Here is a 15,898-nt window from a genome sequence, read left to right as displayed (position 1 = left end):
GCACGGAGGGATGTCCCATCGACATCCCGGCTTAAAACCTTGTGACTCCTGTCTCAAATTGACGTCGGTCACGGACCCACACCTTGTGTGCCTCTGGTGCCAGGAGCACGACCATGACCCGAAGTCGTGCTCCGACTGTCGGGCCATGAACCCGAAGTTTTTGCTGGAGCGGTCCTGAAAGCTTCTGGAGGCCCGGCAGTCCGCTCCGCGCCACTCAAGGTCCCGTCGAGAGGGAGGTTGCAGGACCGGTCGCAGAGTCACCACCATCACTCATCTTCAAAATCTTCGTCTTCGGGTAAGTCGAAGCACAAGAAGAAGGTGAAGAAGCACCGTCGCTCTTTGCCTTCTCCTCGTGAAAGGTCGTCATCCTTCAGCTTTGCCCGCAGAGCCTGTTGGTACGGCTACGAGCTTCCCTCCTTTCCCGGGAGCCGCAGCGTCCCCTGCCCAGCTTTGTGCCTTTTACGAGCCCTCCACTCCATCTTTGGGCTGCTCGACTCTGCCAGCGTGCCTTTGGGCCCCGCAGACTTGGCTGGGAGTTTCAGGCCTTCGATGCCTGCGGCTCCGGCCCTGACACCGCAGGGTCCCCGGGGATCCAGGCCTGGATCCGGATCGGGCCGGTTGACCTCACAACACCTCCCCCGGCACAGATTCCTCTGACTATGCCTCCAACGGCAGTTGTCACCGGCCGGCGTTGACCCCGGCCTCCCCCTCTACTTGAACATGGAGTCGACTGACGCCGGTACCGGCGCCGACCAGTACTTTTGTACCACTGTTCTATCCTGGCATTCCTTTTCACCCTGAGTGGCAGCCAGAGGAGGGTGAGGAGGACTGACAGGGGTCTGTGGATCCTCTGGCAGACCAGACAGACAGGAGAGAGGAGTTGAGTGATGCCAGTGGTCTGGTTACTTCCCCAGACCTTAGTATGCTGTCTCCCCCTACCGTGGCAACGGAGGAGGGAGCCTCCTATGCTGTGGTGTTGCGTAGGGCGGCTGAGGCCTTGGCCCTTGAACTTCCTACGGTGGTAGTCAGGACTTACCTCCTGATTGAGGTGCTTCAGCTGGCGGCGGCCTCTTCGGAGCCCCTGCTGCCATTCAATGAGGCCCTCACCGACCTCCTTCTGGGCACTTGGTCCAAGCCCAGCACAGGGGCCCCTGTGGATAGGATGATTGTCCGATGTCACCGCCAGGCTCCAGGTGACCCCATTTTCCTCTCCCGACACCCAACTCCTGAGAGCTTGGTGGTCCAAGCCTCAACATCCCAAGGTGTGTACCCTACTGCTCCCCCAGATAGGGAATCCAAGAAGCTGGACCATCTTCGGAAGATGTTTTCTTCTACCAGCTTAGGACTGCGGTCAATGAACACCGCGTGTCTCTTGGGCTGCTACACCCACACTGTGTGGGACACGGTTGTGCAAGTGGCGGGCTGTACTCTCCCGTGCGGTTGCAGAGGGTAGAGACGCAGCAAAGTTGGCCATTTGATGTGGGCTGAATACTGCCAACTCGCTAGGTAGAACAATTTTTATGTCAGTAGCCTTCAGACGCTACGACTGGCTGAGGTCCACTGGCTCTTCCGGGAATGTCCAATTGACCCATTTGGACATGCCCTTTGGTGACAGTCGCCCGCTTGGCGACAAGGCAGACCATGCGCTCAAGCACTTCAAAATCTCTCGGGCTATGGGCAGATCCTTGGGCCTCGCTGCCACCTCTCGTCCCACTCAGTCCGCCTTTCGTGGCTATGGAAGGGGTGCCCGCCACGTTTCACCCAGAGCCACAGGCCGGGGCAAGCTACTCAGCCTCTGGGCAGCCGGGGACGAGGGGGGGACAGTCCACCAGTGCCCCCTCTGCATCAGCCTCCAAGCCATCCTAGTCTGATCTTTTGGGTGGCAGGATTCGCCATCACCTCCCCCACTGGCACATCATCACGTTGGGCAGGTGGGTTTTGCAGATAGTCCGGAGGGGCTACTCCCACCCCTTCGAGACTACCCCTTCCTCCATGCCACCAACACTCCCATCACATGTCGGAGGATCCTTGGCTCTTCTCCATCAGGAAGTTACAGCTCTCTTGGCCAATGGGAGTCATCGAACGAGTCCCTGTGCCAGAAGTAGGTTGTGGTTGTTATTCCCACTACTTCCTGGTGCCCAAGAAGGACAAAGGCCTGCGTCCAATCTTGGATCTCAGGGATGTAAACCGCTTCCTCTGGAAGGAGAAGTTCAAAATGTTGACATTCGCTCAGGTCTTGTCTGCCCTCGACCCTGGAGACTGGATGTTAGAGTTGGACTTGCATGACGCTTATTTTCCCATCCCCGTCCAGCCGGCCCACAGGCGTTACCTACTGTTCACGGTAGGCCACGAGCATTTTCAGTTTACAATGCTCCCCTTTGGACTTACCAGCACCCCTCGGGTGTTCACGAAAGTGATGACGGTGGTCGCAGCTCATCTGCGCAGATCAGGCGTTCCAATCTTCCCCTATCTCAATGACTGGCTGTTGAATGCGAGTTCGCCCCAGGCTGTCATTTCCCACCTCCAGACTACGGCAGCCCTCCTGCACTCGCTGGGGTTCACTATCAAAGATCCGAAGTCACACCTGATTCCCTCTCAGAAGCTCCTTTTCATAGGAGCAGTACTAGATACTCGCAGTTTCAGGCCTATCCTCCTGAGCAGCAAGTCCGGGATAATCGGGCTACGATACCGATGTTTCAGCCTCTTTCCCGGATTTCGGTGAGAATAACCCTGAGGCTGCTGGGCCTCATGGCCTCCTGCTGGTGGACCATGCCAGGTGGCATATGCGGGCTCTGCAGTGGGACCTGAAGTTCCAGTGGGCGTAGCATCAGGGGAATCTTTCCAATGTCGTCCAGATCTCGGAGGGCACTGCACTCCAATTGCAGTTGTGGCTAACAAACCAGGTTTGGGTCAACGGCAGATCCCTCTTCTCCCTTCCCCAACCAGCCTTCAGTGGTGAAAAATGTGCCACTTCTGGGATGGGGTGGCCACATGGGTGAGACAACACCACGCCATGTGGTACTGCAACAAACCGGGCGGGGTGGGGTTGTGGACCCTATGTCAAGAGGCTCTCTGCCTCTGGACGTGGCTGGAACATCAGGGCATGTCCCTGGTGGTTCAACTCCTGGCAGGTTCCCTGAATGCCAGGGCGGACTATCTCAGCCGCCGGTGCATGATGGATCAGAAGTGGCATCTTCACTCTGAGGTGGTGCAAGGTCTCTTTCAACAGTGGGGAGAGCCTTGGTTAGATCTGTTCGCCACCGAAAAGAATGCACAATGTCAGCAGTTCTGCGCTTTGGAATTTCCAAGGCGGCACTCGCTTGGCAATGCTTTTCGGCGCAAGTGGAATTGCGTTCTTCTATGCGCTTTTCTGCCTATACCACTTCTGCCCAGAGTGCTGAAGATCAAGCGTTACCGGGCCCAGGTCATTCTTGTGGCTAGGGATTGGGCATGAAGAGTCTGGTATCCTGAGCTCTTGAACATGGCCATCGATCCTCCGATCCAGCTGCCTCGGATCTTCTGTCGCAGCAACAGGAGACGGTCCTCCACCCGAACCTGTGCAGCCTCCACTTCCTTGCGTGGAGATTGAGTGGCGACAGTTAACGGCTTTTGACCTTCTTCCTGAAGTCTGTAATGTCATCTTGGCAGCCAGGCGTCCCTCCACTAAAACGGTATATGCCTGTAGATGGAACAAATTTCTGGCATGGTGCACAGCAAAGACTGTGGATCCTCTTTCTGCCGTTCTTTCAGAGGTTCTCCTCTTCATCCTTTCTTTAACCCAGCAGGGCTCTGCTCTGCGCACCCTTAAAGGCTATATTTCGGCCTTTCTTGGCCTCCCTGATCAGCCTTCTCTTTTCAAGGTCCCTTGGATCTATAGGTTTGAGACTTAGTGATAATCAAATGTTTATGGGGTTAATAATACAGGTGCAAATTGTCTGTATCCTTGATAGGCCCAAAATGTTATTGTTTTTCTTTTTACGGAGAAGCTACAGAATACCTAAAGATATAGATTTGCATATCTAGTTTAGAATCCTCTAAAAAGACCATGATGAAAATCTTATAGCACGTTTGTTCTCATTAGAGTGTTAACCCTCAGACTTGTTGGATGGAAGCTATAATAGCATAGAGGACTAAAGAACGGGAAGCTTGCAGACCCATAAGATTTTCCAATATGAAATTTAATTAGGTTTTATTTTATTGAATAGGTACAGTTGTATAGTTCGAACCTAGCTACGTGGGCATTGGATTTGCAATCCAGGTGAAGTTATGCTTTTGGATAGGATTTGAAGAATAACATTTTCAGTTTTTCCCTCTGTAGACTGGTCCAAAATATTGGTGGTTGACATGAGAAGGCTTGGTTTAGTGTTTCGATTATTATTTTTTTTTTTTGTGTGGAATTTCTAGCAGTACTTTATTCTGTCATACATTTCCTTCTCTAATAACGGGTGGTGCAATGATGTGTGTGTGATGAATGTTTGTGTGAGTGGGTTCAAGCATCAAGGGGGAGCTGGTGGTAGACTGTTAAAAAAGGGAGATAGGCTCGGATTTCACAGAACCGTTCACTTTTCTTAGATTTTTTTTAAATTTTTTTTTTTAAACTATTCTAAGAGAAAGTTCCAGGGCTAGCAAAGCTCACATATGTTGGATGACATAGGTTGAGTAAGCACTTTAAAATTGTTAGACTTGAATGAGAGACATTACATGTAGGTGCCTCATTTAGATGCAACTTTAATTTCGGATCACAGCTGATCATGGTCAGTGTAGATTGAGGCATATCCATATCCAAAGTGGTACTTCAGAACTTCTTGTGGCACTATTTTCCCCTCTGTGCCTTTGCAAGGCTAGACAATGTAGATTTCAGTCTGTGCCTACCCAAAAGTGTCATATATAAACCCAATATCCAAGGCAGTTCATCACACAAAGACTCTGCTTGCACACCTTTGATGCTATATCTTGTATTGTTTGGATCCCGGGGGTGGGGGTTTGTGAACTGTGCCCCCTGTCCCAATAACATTGGCCTTAGATCCTCTGGGAATCTGGAAACCCAGGACCCGGTTCATGTGCCCCAACACTTCCCTTCAAATATCTGACTACATTCCCACCAGATGTCCATGAATAAATCTATCTCTGTGTTACATCTCCAACATCTCTCTGTGGTGGTAGTAATAAAGCTATGCATGCATGGTGGATTTATGCACAATTATTTCATGGATTCTTTTTACGGATGACCTTTTATATGTGTGTGTGGTGTAGCAGCCAGTTGGTCTGACGAGTCCTCCTCACCTGGTGGGTTCATTAGGATAGTTTAACTTTTTTTATATGGCCACATGCCCTCTGGCTAGCAGTTTTAGATTATATTGCATATTTCTATTAGTCTTCTAAATACAGATTCCTCACCTAGTGAATTTCCCTCAGGTGCCACACTGGATCTAGAAGCTTTCAAGCAATTCCCTCACACATTGTCATGCAGCTCCATCGGTTCCCAATATGATGTTGAGGCTACTATTAGAGCACCACCTGCACACGCTGATGTTAGTTTCATTCCTTTTACTACCGACTCAACTGGCATCAAATTTGTTTTTTAAAATGTGCAGCATGCCTTCCCTTACAAAAACGGCTTCAAGCCATGTAGGTCCTTGTTAGAACCCCTTTTGGAGGGGCACACGGGGGCTACTTGCCCAACCGTGCTGGTTGAGACCTTTTACTCCTGATGTCCCCGGGCCTGACCTGCTATGGTTCCTGGGCAACTTGCCAAGTACCCCTTCTGCACTTGACTGTCAGTGGTAGCTGTGCACAAGCAATCCAAGCCTTCCTCTTGGTGAAGTGTAGGTACAGTGAACATGTCTCATAAATAAAAGTGCATTCAGTTTTTTTTTTTTGCAAAAACAATTTTTATTGCTTTACCCGATTTACAATTGCCATCATCAAACATCATCACACCCCTGGTCATATCCAGCATGTAGGAACCAGTGCATAATACAGTCTAAACCACTTCCAGCTAGTAAATCACTGTCCCCCAGCACTCCCATATGCAATAACACCCTCCCCCCACCCACATGTCAGTGTGCCATAACACCAGGTACCAGGAGAAGTCTCTCTTTTGAAGTAGCCGTGTTAGTGGCTGCAGGCCACTCCCCACCCCCATAGTCCGGCTCAGAGCAGTAAGGAGAAGGAAAGCCCTCCCGCCCTCCCGCGTGGTCTATCGAGTACCTCTCTAGGATTACGCTTCTACAGGCTGCTCCTGCGCTTCAGTGCCCTCCTCCACATCTGCTCCCCACCCTCGGAGTTCAACCACTAGTGCTTCCCATGCATGTGCCATGGCCAGCGCCATTTCATCGTTTCCCCGCAGCGCTAGCTGCAGCCGAAGTGTGCCCTCACTATCCGCCCATTTGGTGAAGGCCGCTCTCCATCTCGTAAAGCTGGGACCAGCTCCTGATTTCCAGTGCAGGGTGATTTCTCTTTTAGCCTAGGTCGCAAAACTTGCTCGTGATTTTCGTGCGCGGCGTGTGGGGAAACCATAACAACAGACAAACTCCCATTTCCACCCCCAGTTCGCGCCCTGTCATTTGGGACAAGCAATCGATGACCTCCTCCCAGTAGCGACTTACTGCTCCACAGGACCAGAACATGTGTTTGAAGTCAGCCCCCTCCTCCCCACAACGGGGGCATTGCGGTGTGGGGCCCCCAAAGTACTGAAATAATTTAACTGGCGTCAAGTATGCCCTATGCAAGATGAAGTACTGCACCAGTTGAAACCGGGCATTACGTGTGCTCTTCCAGGCCTATCTCTGCAGCGTGGGCCACGTCAGAGCTGGGATGGGTTTCCCGATGTCCATTTCCCATTTGACCTTCAATGCGGTCAGAGGGGCTAGAAGTTCCGTCGCCATTCTCTGGTATAGGCATGTGATAGCCTTAGTTGTGCCCGCCGCCATGACCACATACTGACAGCCGGCAGCTGTCTGGGGTTCGGAAAGTCCCGCGTTCCAGTGATTTTGGAGACCTGCCACCAGGGCTGCGTGGAGTAGATAGTCACCCCTCGGGATCCCAAAGGAGTCCTGCAGCCCCTGGAATGGCTGAAGCACTCCATTTAGGTACAGGTCCCCCACCATCTGTATCCCTAGGTCCTCCCAGTGAGCCAGCCCCGACCAATCCCCACCATGGGGGAGGGCCGTGCACATACCCAATGGGATCTCCGGGGCGTAGGGGTGAGCAATGCCGGCCTTTCGCAGGCTTCGGTTCCAACACAGCCGGAGCGTTCGCTCTTCAAGCGTTAGTTGTGACAGCTCGAGTCGCTGCTGGAAGACAATAAAAGAAAGCACATGTCGCGGGATCAGTCTGCCCTGCGGGCCTTCAGGGCCTCTAAACTCCCTAGCCACTGCCTGCGTGAGCCATTGGAGCTGGGCAGCCAAATAATACCACTCGAAGTCGGGTACTGCAAGCCCGCCCTCGGCTCTAGGCCGTCGCAGAGTGGCCAGCGCCACCTGCCGTCTGCCAGCTCCCCAGATGAAGCCCGTGATCATGGCCGTGAGTTTGCGGAATAGCGACACCGGCACCCAAATAGGGAGCGTACGAAAAAAATACAACAGGCGTGGGAGCGCCACCATCTTCAGTAACGCCACCCGCCCAGCCACCGAGAGAGGGAGAGTGCTCCAGAAACCAATACTGCCCGCCAGGCCCCTGATTGCCCTCCCCACGTTCCCCTCCAACAGGTCGTGCTGGGTGTGGTAAATATGCACTCCCAAATACGGCAGACAGCTGTCCTCACAGCGGATGGCTCCCAGGGAGGGGGGGTCCGCCCATGCTGTGAGACGGGATACACACAAGTCTTGCCCCAGTTGACTTTCAGGCCCGACAGGCGCCCGAAGTCCTTCAGTAATGCCTTGGCGCCCTGGAGGGCCCCATCCGCATCAGCCAGGAAGAGCAATAAATCATCCGCATAGAGGGAAATGTAATGGGTTTCCCCCCGCAGGAGCAGTCCTGCATATGCGCGTCCCAGTCGAGCATGAGCCGCCAGGGGCTCGACCGCCAAGGCAAACAACAATGGCGATAACGAGCAACCCTGCCTCGTTCCCCGTCGCACTGGATAAGGAGCTGATATCGTGGTCCCCGTCCGCACCCTAGCCACCGAGTTGGTGTAGAGCAACCTCGTCCAGCGCACAAACCCATCCCCCAGCCCAAACTCCTGCAAGACCCTAAACAAGTAAGGCCACTCCACACTATCAAAGGCTTTCTCCATGTCAACCGATAGTGTCAAGGCGGCAGGGTAATCCATGCTGTTCACCTCCATAACCCGCAACAGTTGCCGGATGCACGACGACATGTTACGTCGAGGGATGAACCCAGCCTGATCAGGGTGTATCAAACAGCCGTGTGGCTAAGATTTTGCTCAAAATCTTATAGTCCACTGTTAGCATGGAGAGTGGGTAGTAAGCCGTCCTGGCACCCGGGTCCCCTCCTATTTTCAGAAGAGGTATAACCAGCGCCACCCGTGTGGAGGCGGGCAGCTGACCCTCCTTCCAGGCCTCCCTGTATACGGAGTGTAATTGCGGGGCAAGCGGGTCCACGTAGGCCGCATAGAACTCCACAGGAAGCCCATCTGTCCCCGGAGTTTTCTTATGCGCCATATGCTTGATCGCCATTCGAATCTCGCCTAGCGAGATGTCACCTCCCAATGCCTCCTTGTGAGTGGGATCTAGTCTCGGTAGTTGGGCTGTCGCCAGGAACTCCTCCAGTTCCCCGGGAGCGTCCTGCATGGTGTTAGTGTAAAGGGTGGTGTAATACGTCAAAAACTGATCATTGATCTCTCTCTGAGAGTACACCATCGTCCCTTCCCCGGTGTTCAGAGAGAGTATGGGAGAGCCGCGTGCATTTGGGCTCGCCAACCAGGCCAGGAGCGACCCAACTTTGTCCCTTTCCGCATGCGCCCTGGTAAGGTATGCCTTGTAGTCAAAACAGCGGAGCCGCTGTACCTGCACGGCCACGTGTTCGCGCGCCGCAACCACCTCATCTTGGGATTTCTCCCCCGTGTGATGAGCTCTTTCCGTTGTGCGCAGCGTAGTGTCCGCCTTCTCTATGTCCCTCAATAGGGTTTTCTGGACCCCGGACGTAGAGGAAATGCATATCCCTCTGATGACCGCCTTGAACGAGTCCCATTCCCATGCTCTCCGCGACGCTGTCCCCGCGTTCTCCGTGAAATAATTTGTTATTCCATCGTGAACCTCCGCATGGAAGACGGAGTCCTCCAACATCCGTGGGTTCAGGCGCCAGGTGGGTATCATCTGACGCTGCCTACACCAGTGTGCTATAACCCAGCAGGGGTTGTGGTCCGATATAGTTTTCGCCAGATATTCACTATGACGAGTCAGAGCCTGTACGTCTGGAGAGCACAATATGCCATCCAGGCGCACATATAGCTTATGTGGGGTGGAATAAAATGAATAGTCCCTCTCCAGCGGGTGATGCTCCCGCCACGTGTCTACCAACCCCCATGCAGTCTGCCAGTCCCGTCTACTTCTAGCCACCCGATGTATTGCTGATTGGGCCAGGGGTGGATGAGAGCGATCCAGATGGACATCAGTAATTGAATTAAAGTCGCCCCCCATTATGGTCGGCCCCTTTAAATACTCCGCTAAGGTCCCTGAGATGCGCGCAAAGAAGGCCGCCTGTTCTACATTCAGGACATAAAGGCTGCACAGAGTTACGTCTCTCCCATCTAACCGGCCCTGCACTGCCACAAACCGTCCCTCTGGATCCATCTGCGTGGCGAGGGGCTTAAAGGGAAGACCCGCTCTAACCCAGATAATGGTACCCCGTGCAAATTTGGAATAGGTGGTGTAAAACAATTGGCCCCGCCAGCGCCTATGAAGGGCCCGCCCCTCCGTCCGATCCAGGTGAGTCTCCTGCAGAAAAGCCACCCGCACCCCTCTGCGCACCAAGTAAGCGTGGACTTTGCAGCGTTTCGTCATGGAGGTGAGCCCCCCTCACATTCCAGGTTATACATTTCAACTCAGGAGGGGATGCCATCACACCGCATAACACATACTATCCAACCTCGCCCCGTCCTAGGCACACTGACATCACCCCAACCCCTCTCAACTCCCCAACAACCCCCAATCCCGCCCGCCCCCAGAACAGGTTCCCAACCGTAGTTACCCATCCAAATACAATACAATTAACCAACGTCTCTGATAGCCACCAGAGCCTCACACCTAGTGTGAGTAAGAGGAGGTAGGCCGGGGCCGAACGGGTGCAGGAAGAGTTCTCAACAGCTATCCTAGCCCAGTCTCCATAGTGTCTCCCCGGACACTTCGCGCCCCCGGCACGCACGCCCCAACCCCCCCGCCCCCGCAGTCATGGAGAACCGGGCAATCCCGTGATGATCCGCGGCAACCCCATCCCCCAGTGCAGAGTCAACAGTGCAGCATAGCGCTCCGCCAGCCCCCGGCTACCCTCCTTACTGTCATCGGCACGCCAGAAATAGTTCAGGTGTCCATTATGCCGTCCGCCGTCCCCGGCGTGACATGTGGCAGCACCGCCGCATCTTCCTCGGCCTCATCACTGTGCAAAGTGTCAGACCCCTTGTGGGAGCCCGAGTCCTCGGCAGGGGCGCCTGCAATGGCACCGGAGATGGCGGAGACCGCCTGCAGCGCTGCTTTCCGCTCCATTTCCGTCTGGGACGCCAGGGGGGAGCCGATCCCAGTCGGCCGATTCCTGGCACGTCGGCCTCGACGAGGCTTCGGCGAAGACTTCCGCGATTCCCCTCCTGCGGCATGAGCCCCAGCTCCGGCTCTGTACGTTTCCAACCAGCTCCATGCGGCCTCAGGGTCGTTGAAAAAGAATGTTTTACCGCCCAATATGATCCGCAAACGCGCAGGGAACAACAGCGCATATTGAATACCTTCGTCCCTGAGGGCCTTTTTGATCGCCAGGAACTATGACCGGTGTCGCTGGACCTCGAAGGGGTAGTCGGGATAGATAGAGACCGACGCATTCTCCACCCGGTAGGGGCCCTGCGTCCTGGCCTTCTGGAGGAGAATGTCCCGATCTTTGAAGTGCAGAAGGCGTGCAACCACTGGACGTGGCAGTCTACCAGGGTCCAGGGGGCGAGCCGGAACCCTATGCGCCCGCTCCAGCGTGTAGAACTGTGTTAGCCCCTCTGGTGCGACCACTTCTCGCAGCCAAGTCTCTAGGTAGGCGAGCATGTCATTCCCCTCAATCTTTTCCGGCAGCCCCACCACCCGTATGTTATTGCGGCGGTTACGTCCCTCCGCATCCTCAGCCCTCTTCTCCAGTGTCTGCACCCTCCGTTTCAGATCTTCTATAGCAGCCTCAGAGGTTTTCTGGGCGGGTGCCATCTGTTCAAGCGTGAACTCCGTCTGTTTGACTCGATCAGCTAGCTTCCGGTGATCCCCCCCCGGAGCAACCCCAGGTCCGTGGAGACTTGCGCTATATCGTGCTGCAGCGCAATCCGTGTGTCAGATATGGCCTGTAGGATCTGGTCCAACTGCTTTTGCTGCAGGCCCCCCGATAGGTCCCCCGCCTCATCTCCATCTCTCTCGCCAAGTGTGCCCCGGTCGCGGCAGCGGCAGTGGCGCCCTGCCTCAGGCGTGTCTTCCCCATCACTCCGCGTACAATCAAGGGCGGCTCGTCCGGGGCCCCGCCGCCCCAACTCCCGGCTGCCCACGCGATGCCGGGTGAGGCCTCCGCTCCGCTCCGCGACGGCCGATGGGCAGGAACAATGCGACCCCGCTCCGCGCCCTCACAGATCACACCGCCGCCACGGGGGGCCCGTCCACTCACCAGGGCACGCCCGCTGAGCCAGAACCAGGGGGCAGGTGGGGCAACCCGCCTTCCGCGTCCCACGCGGGCAAGTAGGCCAGTCCGCTCCGGCTGCAGGCTCACAGCACCTCAGGAGAGCCCCACAGCCGCCCTCGTCGCTGAACACACGCTACTCGGGGCCTGCCACCAGGCCAAGCGCTCCGTCCCAGCGCCGGGCGCCGCCACTCAGAAGATGCCTCACAGCCCCCGCTGCGTCTTCCACGATGGTCCCAGTGTCAGGCGTCGCCATGGGGATACCGCTCTCTTCACCCCGTTTTCGAAGGGCTCTCCACAGCCACAGGGTCCGCTACGTGGGCTCCGGGGCTGCGCACCAACCTGTAGTCCCGGTGCCCCCGCTCCGCCGTCTCGCTGTAGCCGCCACTGCTCCAGTGCCGATCCTCAGCTTCCGGTGCTCCCGGCCGGCGACCCCGCACTTCCGGCCGGCGTTCCAGGTACGCCACTCCAGGGATCCCCCTCCGCGGCCAGGCCGCACAAAATGGCCGGCGGCAACCCGCTCCGCTGCCTCGTCTCCGGAGTCAGTCCAGTCTCAGCGGCACCTGGCCGGCCGCGTCACAGTGGCGGGAGCCACGGGCGGCCATGTCCGGCCCCCGGCGGGCTCAGGGCAGGTCCGGGGCTTCGATGATCAGGATTACGGCCGGGCTGGATGCGGAGCTCGCAGCTCACGCGTCCATCCCCATCGGCCTCCAAGCCATGCCCCCCAATAAAAGTGCATTCAGTAATGTCAATAAATCAATGTCAAGTTGAATACTTGTTTTTCTATGAAAAATATGCATTTTATTTCTAACTGCACCTTTAAAGAAGCATATGACATTCCTTAGCAACAACACAATACCCTTGAAGTCGGGCTCTAGTGTTTATTTGGCAAATCCCTGTCCCACCCTCTTCCTTGTAATGTGGTCAGGATTATTCCCCATTCACTGGTGGCTGCATCCAGGTTATACTCACTTGTAGGTCTTACTGAATAGTCTATTTTGACTCTTAGGAAATAGTCAAAAGTGTCTGGTGCTGCAGCACCTTCAGCAGTGAATCCCCTGGTGTCTGACCAGCCCAAATCAAGTTCAGGGCAGGTGGTCTTGGTTTCCATGGATGATGTCCCCTCACCCAGCAGGAAGACTGGCAGGCCTTTACCCCCCGTCCTGGTCACACAGCCCATCTTGGAGCTTGGTAGATGACATATGTTTTGGTCACAAAACCCCTTTCTAATAGTCCATTTCTGGACACCAAATTTTGATTTAGGGTCTGGGTTGTTGAAGTTTTTTGTTGGAGTGTACACTTTTCTCTCTATTCTTCCTCTTGAAAGACTGTTTGTCACAGCTGACAAGACTCCGAAGCTGTCCCACAGCACAGGCCTTGGGGGTGATCAGAGTTCACACTTGGATGTCAGCCACAGTAGTATGTGCATCAAAAGGTTAATTCTAGACGCCCAGGTCTACTCTTTGATTCCCTTATAGCTGATCCTCCTTTCTGAGATGTGTCCAGGCCCTTTCCTTGCGATCTCTCACTGAATCAAAAAGCACCCTTTTGAAGTGTGCAGGGAGAGTCTGTCTTTCTCTCGCTCTCTCCCTCGCTCTCTTTCTTACCCCATCCTCCCTCCCTTTACTCTCCCCATCTCCCCCTTCTCCCCCTCCCTTCCGCCAGTGTGTCTCACCCAGCACACAGGAATGCCGTTAAGCACATCTGTCTGAGGTAACACCTCTATGCCTTGTGTCTTCACAAGGCAGGCATGGGCTTCCCAAAATGGAACCCAGAGTCCTCCATGTAATGTACCATTGCAGGCACACTTGCACTAAGTGCACATGCACAGCACACATACTGTCCTTGTCTGTCACCTTCATGTATTACGCCACCCCAGGTTCACATACATCAAGCACACACAATCACTCCGTGCGCACTGCTCAGTATTGTATCATTTCTGTATTGTCCCATGGTGTGCTATTTGTAAACGCACGCTGCCAACACACACACTCGCCATCCGGGTGCAGCACAACACTTTACCCTTCATGTATAGTACTTCTCGCAAGCACGCATACACCCAGCACATGGCTTCATGGTGCTTACACTGCACATCACTATATCTCCCATGTAATGTATTCCTTGCAGGCATACATACACTCAATACTTGTGTCCCTCCTTACAATGGTGGGGTACCGTGGGCGGTGGTTGCCTATCAGGGCTTGGAGCCTGCTTGTTACAGGGGCCCGACTCAGACAGCCCGAGGCTCAGGGTGTGCACGGCCTGGGCTGGGCATATGCTGCTGCAGAGATGTGCGGCTTCGGCAACACCGTCAGCTGCATGCTGGCCCTGCCCCATGCAGAGCAGTTAGTCCGCTGGTGCTGCCAACATGAGTGAAGAGTGTACCTGTCTTCTGTGGTGATTTTGTGAGCTGGCGCCGGCCTCCATCAGCAGCGTGGCGCGAGGTGCTGCAGTGAGTGAGGCCTGGAGGTGTTTCGTTGGTGCCTTACTGGTGCTCCAGGGGCCCCATTCGGAGGGACTGCACCTGGTATTTGGCACCCGGTGGCTGGTGGCGCTGAGGGTGAGCGGCCTGAACCGGTCCTGACCTGTAGGTGAGTGGCAGGGGCCCTGCACTGCCACAAGATTCTTCAGGGCACTCCATGAGTTGATCTGCGGCCTAGACCATTCTCTACCTGCAATACTCAGCCCAAAGGCCTGGTGCCTTAGCCCAACAGGTGTGCACCCTGGGCCTGGGGGGGGGGGGGGGGTTCACACCAGTTGGGTTGGGGAGGCACTCATACTGGGAGCATTGGGATGGAAGCTGCAGTGGGGGCACGCCTGGACTGATCATGCCAGCCAGGATGGGTGAATCCTTCTCCAAGTCCCCCTGGAAACTTCCTGCCTTGTAGTGGCTTCCTCCCACCCAGTTTACCTCTGAGTGCATGGTCTGATAATGAGATTTCAGCTATTGAGGCCTCTTCCACCATGGGTATTCAGCCTGAAGATGTAAGCAAGCAAGTAGGAAGCGTGTGTGAGTGTGAGCAGAATGTGTAGTCCCTCTGTTCTGAATGGAGTGCCCTCAATGTGTCCTTAAGAGCCACTTCTCCCATTTTGTTTTTCAACCTCTTAGACATTGTATTGGTAGGAGCTCTACTACCCTGCTCCTGTGGATTTTTTTTTAATCAAAAACCATGTTCATATTACCTCCTAGTATTATTTTAGGCATACTGGACCCCATGAGATCTCTCAATTTCCCCTTCAAATTGAAGCCTTTTCCTGCATTTGGAGTGTGGACATTGATCAACTTTATAGTTTGTCTACATATCAGGAATGTGATGCTAGGGAACCTGCCTTAGGGGTCTGTTTTAACATTTGACAACATGTTCTTCACATGATTTTTACACAAGATTGTGAACTTCCTCCGTGTTTATCTTTGGCAATGCCCAAAATTGCATGGGGTATAACTTGTGTTTTTTCCTAAGCTTATCTCTTTGCTGCAAGTAGGTTTCATTGGAATAAAATTGTGTCTGGCTCATGAGAGTAAATGTAGCTTTAAAATATACTTTCGTATTGGGGGAGTTGAAAAACTTTCACATTAAGCAATACAGGTTTAAATGTATATTTTTATTCTGTGTTTCAGAGTCCTAGCATGGGAGAGTGTGTTCAGTAGTTTGCTAGTTAATAAAGCATCCCAAACCTGTCCTCATTGCAATTTGAAACTAACTTTGCTCTCCAGCTGATCTTGTCGTTTTTTGGAGCTACTACTTGCAACCTTCCACCATGAATAGTAAAGAATGGTGTCAGTCATTGCCTTCCCCTCGACCCCCCCCCCCCCCAACCACCCACCACATGGGAGCTTGTACTGATCTTGTCTCGGGTTGCCCCTGTTTTGTTGTGATCATTCTATGCGTGATTACAGCAAACAGGGGCTCTATGCGTGTCTCTTATTAATGTGTTCTCTGTGTCCCGAACCCTTTACCTGTATTCAAGCTATCCTTCACATTTATGACCACCTTTGGGTCAGGGCCTTTACCCTGTGCTCTGGACATCCTATCCATTCGATCTTTCTGGAAGACCTACTCTTGAGCTCCTGCTTCGTCTTTTAGAC

At 54.1% G+C, this 15,898-nt stretch overlaps 1 protein-coding gene across 2 annotated transcripts in view; it reads left to right on the top strand.

The window, feature by feature from the left end:
• Positions 1-15,898, top strand: part of SACM1L (SAC1 like phosphatidylinositide phosphatase) — a 392,433-nt gene that overhangs the window by 225,594 nt on the left and 150,941 nt on the right. The gene's annotated exons all lie outside the window — the stretch shown is intronic.

This window comes from Triturus cristatus, chromosome 5_2, assembly GCF_964204655.1.
Source record: "Triturus cristatus chromosome 5_2, aTriCri1.1, whole genome shotgun sequence".
Classification (NCBI taxonomy): domain Eukaryota; kingdom Metazoa; phylum Chordata; class Amphibia; order Caudata; family Salamandridae; genus Triturus; species Triturus cristatus.
The sequence above is the reverse complement of the archived record's forward strand: the minus strand, read 5'-3'. Positions and strand labels throughout refer to the sequence as shown.